The 12,480-nt window shown below is 29.9% G+C and overlaps 1 long non-coding RNA gene across 1 annotated transcript in view; it reads left to right on the plus strand.

The window, feature by feature from the left end:
- Window positions 1-12,480, plus strand: part of LOC142324573 (uncharacterized) — a 316,768-nt gene that overhangs the window by 55,948 nt on the left and 248,340 nt on the right. Inside the window, exon 2 of the long non-coding RNA XR_012756327.1 lies at window positions 9,536-9,739. This is a non-coding gene — a long non-coding RNA (uncharacterized LOC142324573). The remainder of the gene's footprint in view (window positions 1-9,535; window positions 9,740-12,480) is intronic.

Here is a 12,480-nt window from a genome sequence, read left to right on the forward strand (position 1 = left end):
TGTTATTTTGTATGTTTTCTACAGGAATATAAAAATAGTACTAGATATGTGCATTTTCTTTCTCTTAGAAAATCACTCTAACCCACCGGGATGATCTAATGGTGAACGCGTCTTCCCAAATCAGCTGATTTGGAAGTCGAGAGTTCCAGCGTTCAAGTCCTAGTAAAGCCAGATATTTTTACATGGATTTGAATACTAGATCGTGGATACCGGTGTTCTTTGGTGGTTGGGTCTCAATTAACCACACATCTCAGGAATGGTCGAACTGAGAATGTGTAAGACTACACTTCATTTATACTCATACATATCATCCTCATTCATCCTCTGAAGTATTATCTGAACGGTAGTTCAGATAACCGGCAGATACCGGCAGAAAACGGCAGATACCATTTTCAGAACGCTAGAACAGGAAAAAGAAAAAAGAAAGGAGAAAAACATTTAAAAAAACAAATACGATTCTGTCATAAAAACACTACTATATAAACGGTTATCATGTTAATATCCTGCACGCCTTTTTCCTTAAACCTCAATCTATGATCTTCTCGATCGATTCCCTGTCGAGCACTACAACCTTCTCGATCGCTTCTCCCTCTTATCACTAGAACGCTCTTTCATACTCGTAACTGTTCCTTCTGTTTGATAATACAAAGGTTACTGACTTTGGTAAAGTACCATAAATTATGACCATATATTTTAACCACCGCTTACACAGTTCTACTTTACTTTCTGCTTAGACACTTAATAGTACAAACAAACATTCTTGGTATCTTGTCCAAATGTAAATTTTACACTTTCAAAATATATTTTTACAGGCACGGGTAGTTCATTACACAATTTACTGTAAAAGATTTACCGCGAACTCTAATACATATTAATTTATATCAGGATATATTTTACCAAACAGAAATGTTTTTTTTATATTAAATATCGATTAAACAATCCAATTATTTCACTACTTTTTATTATCGGAAATACCTGTTAACTTCAGGACATACCCAAACACTGTTTTGAAATACCTCCCATTTCGCTTACGTTACGATGTTATTAATAGTTAAATAATTATTCAGTAAGTTGTTTTCTATAAATTTTACTGTTTAATTCTTTCCCACAGACGTTTATCAGAAAATAATAACAGTAGGCAGTAAATAAGTAAATCTATATTCTTTCTTTTTCTTGTTTAGCCTCCGGTAATTGCCGTTCAGATAATACTTCACAGGATGAATGAGGATTATACGTATGAGTGTAAATAAAGTGTAGTCTTGTACAATCTCAGTTCAACCATTCCTGAGATGTGTGGTTAATTGAAACCCAACCACCAAAGAACACCGGTATCCACGATCTAGTATTCAAATCCGTTTTTTTCACTTTATTTAAATAACAGTATTAATAGCGTAACTATTTATATATATATATATATATGACTATTTATAATAAAGATCAGAGTAAAAAAAATTATCTGATTGTATTTATTGTTAAGAAAAACTGCGATATGCATTTTATAGTTTTAAAATCCTCCTTCTACCAGTTTTATTAATTTGAGTACAGTTTAAAATTTTTTTTTTTACTTGAAGAAAATATTGCATAACTTTATAGCATTAATTTTGTTAAATCGTCTTACTTTAGTGTTATTGTATAACTCAGGTGAGTTTTTTCTATTTATTTATTTCATAGTTTTGTGGCAGTTTTGAAATTGTAGGAAACCATAAAAATAAACGATTAATTCAAAAATATATTCCTGAAAATTCGGATTAATATTTAGGTTAAAAAATCAGATATCTGTACTGTCATAAAATTTTCATTTATTTTTCGTTATTCATTATTATTATATAAAAAACTTTATAGTAAATGACTTAAAAAAAACTACTTTATTGATTTTTTAAGCGAAACATGTATAAGAAAATAGAATAATTCTCTCTCACTCTCTTTCTTTCTCTCCCAGATACTATTCATTTGGAGGCATTACTCTTAAATATGGCTATCCTGTATAAAAAGATTTTTTGGAAGTTTTATTTATCGTAATTTAAATATCAAATAAAACTGTATAATAAAATTGCTTTACCTTTGTTTATTTATTAAAATATGCAGTCATGAACATTTTAAAATAAATAATTTGATCACATTTGCATTATAATGTACGCAATAATATTCTACCGATAAATTCTCACATTCTAATCAGAAAATAATGTAATATTGCAGCTGTTCAAAATACATCAAGCGGTTTATTATATTTCAATGTAAAACTAGCAATTTGTAATATATTATACATCAAGATGAGGTTATATTATTTTATAAAAAATAAAAGTTTACAAATATATAGGTTCTATTTATTGTTGTAATACATTTATAACACATGTAGTTATATATATTAACAATAATCATATATTACATATGTTATATATAATTATATGTATATTACATATATAATACGTTATATTAATCATATATTACATGATATATACAGGTTATATGTAAATAAACTATTAACAACCTATTAATTATGATTAAAAAGTATGAATAAAAAATAAAATTAAAGAAAAATAAATAAATTTTGAGGTGAGAATGAGATGAAATGATGCTAATTTGAAAGTAAATCCTACACTGAAGGTAATTTAACTCTCTTGTACAATAAGAGCACAAACGGTTAATAAAGATTCTGTTAATAAGTTGTAAATATTACAATCATTTTGTATACAGCATTTTAAAATTTGTTAATCTTTATTATTTATTACTCCTACATTTTTCAAAAGTCATAAACAGATTAGGTAAACTTTTGATTGTCTATAATTAGAAAAATATTTTTTTATCCTCACAAATTGTTTATTTACAATTGGATCCGAAAAAGAAACCAAAATTAAATCGTATTACAACAAAACACACATGATGAGCGGTTTCCAACAAACACCTTCAATAAAACGTGCATAATGATATGTGTATATATATATATATATATATATATATGTAACACTCTCGGACTGAATAAGATCATATAAATGCAAGAGTTTACAAAAGGTTTAATGAAAAACGAATAAAGAAAATTTATAAATAATTAAACAAAGACAAACAGATAGTTACATAAACTTATGGAAATAAATGAAAAAAAGGCTAAGCTCAACATCAAGGTATAAAAAGGTGCTCCTCACAAATATGAAACTGAACCAACCTAAGTTCAGCACATGTAGGCTTTCAGTCGCCAGACATCCTTGATGTTAGGAGATTAACTATTCACATGATTATCTAACCGCCATCTATAATCTGAAACAAACCATTTGACCTCTTCTCGAGCATAAGGTAATTCTTGGTAATCGTTAATTTCTTCGTTTCGTATGAACCACAACACCTCTGCTATGGATCTTGCCAAGTTATTCTTGAAACGTTGTAGACGTCTATGTTAACTTTCTGATCGTACCCCATAGCTATATGCCATCCGTCCAACTCGGTTTTTTAGAATCATTCTGTATATTAAAAGTTTTTGGACAGCAAAAAGTGTGAATTCTTGCCGCCTTTCAGCCAATAAAACTTATTACACCGTGTTTAATTGTTTTATTTTTTCTCTCATATGATATTTCTACGTCAAACGACGATCCAAGTAGAAAACAAGGAGCCGTACGCTGTCATAGTGTGGGATGAAAATGTCGTTTAGATGGACCCGGGGATAGTCACTTCTCATCACATGAAATAATGTTAAAAGTAAACGCATGAAGGTACTAAGTATAAAATATAATTCACAACTCAAATAGAAGGTGCTATTGCAAAATTATTTCTTTTATTTTCATAACGGAAAATCTTTTAATTATATTTTAAATAGACGGGGGGCAAGCTTTTTTATGGTTGATAAATTTTTTTAAAATGACAATGAAAGCATAATAAGACCCATTCCCGAAAGCCAAAGTAGAATTATTCAAAAGCAGTCCATTATCTGATTTTATAAAAGTGGATATTGTTATTTAAAAAAAAAATAAGTGACCATTATTTGTAATAAAGATTGCACATTTATAAATACAAACACAAGATAAGTTAACATATTTAGTTTGCTAAATATCAGTCTACACAATTTACATTTCTGAGCGCCAGATAATGATCTGATAGCCCATTCTGTACATCCTTACGTTTTGAGGGACCCCAAGAGATAACATTCAGTATACATAGATATAATAAATTTTTAGTAATGATGAAAAGCTTAGTGTCTTATTAAGGCACTTACTTATTAAGGTACTCTTCTCTTCTGAATGTTGGTTATACCGATTTATATCATATCACAATCTTTACAGTTTAGATTATATACACCTTGTTTATTAAACCTAGTATCGTTATTATTTAATATATTTAATTAATTTATTATTTGTAGTATACGCCCGAGTTATGTTAATCTTTTTGTAATTATTTTCAATTTTTTGACTATAAGGCGTGTATTCATTTGTTATAATTTTATATTGTTTATCGTATTAATTTTATTACTTATTTATTGTATTAGGATTACCTCCGTTTGTATGGTTAATATTTTTAATTATTTCAATTTATTTATTTAGGGAAACTTTATCATAATTTAAATAATGTAATCCTCTATATAACAGTGTATTAAAAACAGCCATCTTTTGCGACCATGGATGAAATGATTATTCAATCGTTGGAAAAAGATTTACGAAATATTTGTAATTTTATTTTATTATTGTATATTTTTTGTCTAAAAAAATTAAACAGTTATCTTCTGTTTCCATAGTAAATTTTATGTTTCTAACAATTTTATTAAATTTATTTAATATAATATTGGATTCATTTTGATCGTTTCTGCTGTTCTTCACAGCAATTAAGAATCTCAGAGACAACGGGGAACAATGTATACAAGAAGGAAGTCGATATTACTTTATTCAGACTATAATATAATTAATATAATTTTATAATATAATATATTATATATAATAATATAAATATGTAAAAATATTTATATTTATTTTCTCCATGTCAAACTAAATTTACTTTAAAGCTTATGAAGCGGAGAATCAAATCAAAGAACTAAATAAAATGATTTCGTACACGTAGAATTATTTACTGTAAGAAATAATTTAAATTAAATCGCTGAAAACAATTGAAAATTGACTCTTTTAAGAAAAAAAATACTAAGTAGGCTTACAAATTAAATAAATAGATAGCTTACTGACTGTAAGAAACGTTATTAAACTCTCGTCTCAATCCTATGGTTGCACTCTGTATATGTTGATTTGAAAATATTTAAAAACTTGAGATCTGCGTGGAAGAGTGGTAGCCTTTCATCCGCGGACTCCGAGTTCGAATCTTGTCAAGCATGGCATTTTTCATAAGTTATAAAATTCAATTTCCATATTCCAATGTACAATCTTCAAACGTTTCTGTGGTGATTAATAATTTAAGCAAAGACAAAATACATTTTTACATTATGCTTTAATCATTTTCTTATTCAAATATAAGTACGCGGAATTATTAGACCAGAAAAAATTTCATTTCTACGTTCAAGTACTCTAAATGTACAAATCAAACAGAAATACGTTTTATAGTTGAACAAAAATTACTTAAAAAATAATAATTTATTTAAAACTACGTTTCATAAAAGGGTTAAAAACTGTTATTGAATAGAAAACATGTATAGAATGTGTTTTAGTAAGATAATTTTACGCCACAGAACAATCATATATATGAATATAAATACACTAGCCCCGTTCAATGAACACAATGTTAATGGAACAATGAAGAATTCCCAAATACCTAGAGAATACAGATCTCTCGCATATTGACAACTCAAAATCTAAATTGAAAGTATCCTTTCAGCTATATTTATACGTATAATCCAATGCTTTCACTACCGATTTTCTTATGTATATATAAATATATTAATAGTTTTATTTTATTTTATTTATTTTTTTTTTTTATTGATGCTCATGTATTTTTTCGATTGGGTATTTGGAAAATATTATGTGTATTACGTGCACGAAATCGACAAAACAGATGAAATCAGTGGAGCAAGAGTTATTACTATATGAAAACTGTAATTTACATAACGAATCGTTTACGCTACATATATATTATCCTTTTTTTATTCAAATTAGTCCAATTTGAATCGATAAGACATAGTGCTTTAAATGAGATACAAAGGAATTAGATAAAACCTCTTAATAAAAATTTGTTCGAAGTATAAAAGTATTTTATTTTTTGATGGATATATATATAGTTAGGGTATTAGGATAATAAAAATTTTTACCTCTTGAGAATAATGTACCTTGACAAGATCGAAGAATTTGACGTCTGTGACAAATCTAAATTGGAATTGGATTCTACATTTTTTCACTCTTGACCTATTCTTTGGCTCTCATGGGACATTGAGTCGTATAGGAACTCTCGCTTTAGAACAATGAGGAGGAACTCAATTTCTCTGTTAAATGTGTGCTGATAATAGTTTTCATCTTGCAGGCTTAATCTCCTTCCTTCGAATTTTTTTTTGTTAAAGGACCATCATTAAGATGGATTATAAATGCGTTTATGCATAATTCTCTTCCTCTGCCTTATTCCGAGCTCGTTATTTTCTTTTTTATTAAAAAAGTAAAGATATTTACTTATGTGTCTAATGGTGGTACTGAAAGAAATAATGAAATTAGGGATGAGGAAGAATGCTCATAAATGTTTTAAGGGTTACGGGTAGTATAATACAGAAATTACAATTCAAAATTTGACCTGTCACTAAAATTATGATTTTGGCAAGTGCATGAATTTCTTGCAAAAGTTCGCTAGCTCTTTACGGTGCGATAGTTCCTGAATAAATTTGAGTGTTATTATATATTACCATAGAAAACACATTATATTGTTTTTGCTTTTCACACAACAAGTATAAAGAAAAAGAATAATAATAATAATAAATTTTACATTCTTCATAAAAAGTAATTGATTTACAAGTATATATCACTTATGTCTTTGTAAAGTTTTCTTTCGCCTATGTTAGTTACTGATTTTTAATTTAATTAACAAATAACATGCAGTAAAAGTACATGATTTTTAATTTTTACAAATGTTTTTGTTTTATTACTCTGTTAATAATTATATTGTCCTGAATATTTTTGGAAAAAAAAAAGTTGATTAATAGGCTTATTATTGCGTGTTTTTGGCATTTTTTTATTTCGTCAGAGTACGTCATTGGGACTATACTACAAACCGAACCATCGCGGCACGTGGTGTCTACTAAGTTGGTTAAGATCATCCGAAAAAGATGGTGGAAGATGTCCAGGGGTGAATAAAATTACTTTTGAGTCTTCCTTGGAACAGGTCCCGGGCCATAAGGTCAAGGTTAATAAAAATAAAAAAAACCGTACGATCTTAATGAGTTCGAGGTGTAGGGCCAGCAATGGAGGTGTGGATGGAGAAAAGATACATGGGGAGCTGTGATAAAACCGTAAGGTGGGCCCGGCAATCCATGTTTTGAGAGGGGGGGTTTTAGTGGTAGGTCCGCAAGGGTTTCCCTCCGACGACGAAAAAAAAGAAAAAAGCTCTAACTACGCTATTTAAAACATCTGAGGCGACAAAAAGCAACTTTAGGAGCTTTCAACATATACATTAAATGTTTTTATACATTTATATGATTAAATTACATTTGAAATCACACATATTTTTATGTAGAAATTGTTATTTATTTTAGTATTGTTTTCTGTTAAAAAGGTTACTTAAAAATTAAAATAAGACTTTAAATGACAGAATAATTTTTATGAAAAAATATTTGATTATTTTTTACTATTGTAATGCAGAAACTTTTAAAAATAATATTTAAAACATTTTTTTTGTCGGATATTCGTATTAACAAAGTATTAAACATATTTGCCATTTCCTTCGTTGTAACCTAAATTTACAACCGAAAAAAATAAAATATTGAAATATGTATAAAATAAAATGTAGAAAGTTGTATTTCTAATTTAAAAAAAAATATATATATATATATATTCGTTAAAAATTCTTAGTAAACAAACCCTTTTTTACTTCCTTGTACAAATTAAAGGAAGTAATGTGATCGAGAAAAATTTCGGTTTTCAGATTTCAACGGAATTATAGACTTTCACCATCCCTGAATCCATATTGACTAGTTTAGGTTTGACATCTATATGTATGTATCGGCATAACTCAAAAACGATTAGCCGTAGAATATTAACATTTTGTATTAAAAACTGTTGTAACATCTAATTTTGCTCCTATTCTTTTGATTGCAATCTACGGGGTCAAAAATATGCATACAGTCGACCTCTAAATAAAGCGGGGTTTCAATTTTGTAACATTTGGATTTTTTCTTAACTGCAGTAGTAATAAGCCATCGTGGAGAGCATAAGTGCTGGTTGGGTTACATTGAGTGTGGCTTTTTCGATTTTTTTTTCGGTCATAGGAAAAACATCTTCCAGCCTGCTTCCTTAATAGTAGTTATTTCACTTGGTGTTTGAATTTCTAAGATTTGTATCATGAGACAGAGGATTTCGAAGCAATGCTTTTTATAAAGTTGCTTCTATTTATAATTTTTTCTTTCCTTTGATTTTTTGACCCGTTTAATAAGATCAATAGTTGATTTCAGCAATGTCTAAAATATTGTAGAATAATCTGAAGGGCCAGCGGTTTGTTTCCCTTGCGCACAAATGTGTGTGGCACAACTAGTCTAAAGTATCAACAAAAACACCTTTAGTGGCATTGTAACAATTCAATAATTTCTGGAAGCTTTACTGAATTGGATTAGTCCACTGGATGCATTGAAGATAATAATAAAACAATTTTCTGATTTTTTTAGATGGACAGTATGAGAAAAGTATCAAGAAATCATTATAGTCAATATATAATCATAACTTATAGTCATATACATAATAAGGAGAATTATTTACCTAGCAAAGGTTACAACATACAGGGTACTGCCGTACCTCAAACAATATCTGTAAACAAAATGAACACAGATACAGCACACTTGTCGACCTATTAGGAAACAATCATATAAATACTATATCACTAGCGTTACCTACTGATGATTTCTGGAATTAATCAGCTACCAGGGGAACTCCTATACCCAAGAGTACCTCTTGCCAGGAGTTAATTGAAATTTTATTTTGAATTGCGATCGTGATATAACAGTTCAGCTGTGTATATAACATTTTTCGTAATATTTATAGTTGTAAAAAAAATTTGTTATGAAAATTTTACATGATTCACGATTAAAAAATTATCGATAACCACGCACAAAAATAGTGAGATCAATATCTTTTTTAAATATTTTTTCTGAAGAATATAAATTAAATAAAAATTATTTAAAAAAATCGGTGGATGTAGGAGTCGAGCATCTGTGTTTCATTGTAATTAAATTTTTTTTAGACTGTAAAAACTGTTAAAATGAACATTCCTTGCATAACGCAGTATTTACACAAATGATACGAGTAACTCTAACAATTACGACTGCCATACAAGTATCATAATATCGAATATTCAAGTAGATAACACAATGGAAAATACTGTATATAGGTACACGAGTGTAATAAATTTATCTTTACTTTTGCAGCACTACTCAACTCACATATTTATAAGGATACGGGAAGAGGAGTTAGTGCAAACATCTTTCAAAAGTACCCAGGAAACAGAACGAACGCAGTCGCCAACTCAAAAATCGAGCGCTTGGAGTTTCCACGCCTGGAATATGACAAGCGGCCATCGTGGATACCGACATCATGATCGCGATATCCACCGTTAACAGGAGAGGTCGTAAGTATGTATAATTTCATTCAATCCTACCGAAAACTAAACATGACATAGAGAAGTTTCTGGTTTAGAAAATATATCTCCAGAGCTTCATGTTTGATGCGGTGAAGTAAGTGCTATTTTTTATATTTATTTTATATTTTTTTAGATTCGGTAACACGAAGTTAACACATTCTTTAAATTCCGGAGACCAGCAGCAACTGTTCCCCTTTTCCGCTAAACATGGGTGAAGAGAAATAAATCATGCGCATTAGAGTTTACCTGTAGTGGTTATGATGGGATAATGAATCTTGATTCGACGAACGATTCTTCCTATCGAATCGTTTCTGAGAATCGTATCGAAAGAATAGATTACTGAAAATTGTATTTTTATAACTAATTTATAAATTTCCATTTTATAAACTTCGATAACACCGTACGCCGTTTCCCTTTCCAAAAATATTTCTTTAGTTGGGCGATCGCCCAACTAATAAAAGTCACAAGATTGTGACTCGCGCACTGGGTAGCTGGCTGAAGTAACTGCTTTTTTTTATTCAACCAGACCGAAGTGATAGGCTACTAAGTTTACTAAAAATCGTATTCAAGCACAAAAATAGGAGTTGAAACAGAAGAATCGAAGACATTTAGAACGTATACATCGAGTCGAACAGCAGTGTGAGAGATGAACCGCTAAAAATGGGTGAAGAGAAGGAGCGTATACGCATTAGAATTTACAGTACTGGTTATAATGGGAAGGAAAAGAATCTTGAAGACGAACCATTCTTTCTTTTGAATCCCTTCTGAGATCGATTCCTGAAAAAGAAACTTGTATCCCCAGTATTACACAAACTGATATTAAGGATATATATATGTATCTTTATAAATAATTTATAAATTTCGGGAAGCAGCCTACGTCGTTCCCCCTTACCAAATATTATTACTAGTTTATATGCAATTACGATTATATGTACGGCGATAACGCCGCACAGATCACAAGGTTGTGACTCCCGCGCTGAGCGGACTGGCTCACTTAACGTTTTTTTTTTTGTTCACGCTTGGACCATCAGGGGCTGAATCGCCGCATTAGATCGCATCAATCCCGGGACGCAATTGCGAGTCAGGTGAAGAGACTGAATGTTTTTTTTTTATAGAACCATACAGAAGTGGCTACTAAGATTCCTAAAAATCGTATTCACCCGATAAATAATCATATGTTTACTTAAGGAGTCGAATAAGAGTATAAAATAGAATAACGAGGTGACATTTAGTAGGTGTACTAAATGTCCACCACACCACACCACACCACCGTGTGTTATGTACATCAATTTAGTCGAAGAGAATTATGAAGAGAGATTAACCGCTAATCATGTGAAGGAAGAGAAGAGGCATGCACATCATTAGAATTTATAGTACTTGTTATGATGGGGAAGGAAAAGTAAAAAAATAAATATAAAAAAAAAAATAATTTAATCTACAACGAACTTTAAATGATGAAAGATTCTAATAAAGAATCTTTATTCGGACGAACGATTCTTTCTTTCGAATCCTTTCTGAGAATCGTATCGAAAGAATAGATTCCTGAAAAACATATAAAGATACTGAAGGGATTTCGTCCCTCCAGTATTAAACAAGGCTATATGTATCCTTATAAATATTTTCTAAATTTCCATTTCATAAAATGCGGGGAACAGCGTACGCCGTTCCCCTTCCCAAAAATAAGCGGGGACGATCCCCCTTACCAACTAGATCGTCCCCTTACCAACGATTAATAGCTAATCTGCTAACCTAACTCAATTACTTTTTACTACAACAAAAGTTTCTCTCTTATTCGTCTTGTGATCTTTTCATATAATACCACTTTGGAAGGGTTTGATTTTTCCTTTTTTTTCAAAATGTTAATGTTTTAACATTGTTTTCTCCAACCAGTTTTCCAGCTACTGCCGGATGTGTGTGTATAAGTATAGTAGGCTAATCCAATTACTGCTACCGGCTTGCCAGGCCTGACATAGCTGCAGATGTAGTGCTGTATAAATCAGTAAATGTACCGGTAAATATGTAGTCAGGAACAACCACCAAACAACACCGGTATCCAAGTCTAGCATTAAAATTCATATAAAAGGAACTGCCTTTACAAGGGCTCGATCCTCAGAACAGCCGACTTAGAAAATCAGTTGACTTTGCGATGACGAGTTTCACTACTAGACTAACCCGGCGCCGGACTTTAAATAGCATTATTTTCTACCATCTACACAAATATTTTTTTAAAAAAAAGTTTGTAAATTTTAGATTTATATTTGATTCTAGTAAATTTTTTTTTATAACTCTTTTTCTCGTACCAGTATGCTTTTTATTGCTTTTCATTTGTGCATTAATTAGACCATATTTTATAATCTTACCATCTAAATAAATTTTATTATATATAATGTGTGGTTGTAAGTTAAACTGTAAGCTCTTATTACCTTTTCTCTGTTAAATTACGATATTTTTGTTTAAATCAAATTTATTTTCAAACTAAATTTCTCTTGTAATAAAATCCATGTCACTCGGTATTTTTCATGAGCCATATTTTTCTTATCAAAAGAATATTGTTACCACAAAGGTTTTTTTTTTCTGTTAGGATAATTACTCAGCCCTCAAATTTTTTCTTCATTTGTTGAATTATTCTTCTATATACTAGCTGAAAAGCAACAAAAATAGACTACATCCTCGCCTCATTATCTTCTTTTTTATTTTTTTTTTAATAAAGATTGCTTTCCTTCATCTTCTAGT

This window comes from Lycorma delicatula, chromosome 5 (assembly GCF_047948215.1).
Source record: "Lycorma delicatula isolate Av1 chromosome 5, ASM4794821v1, whole genome shotgun sequence".
Lineage (NCBI taxonomy): Eukaryota > Metazoa > Arthropoda > Insecta > Hemiptera > Fulgoridae > Lycorma > Lycorma delicatula.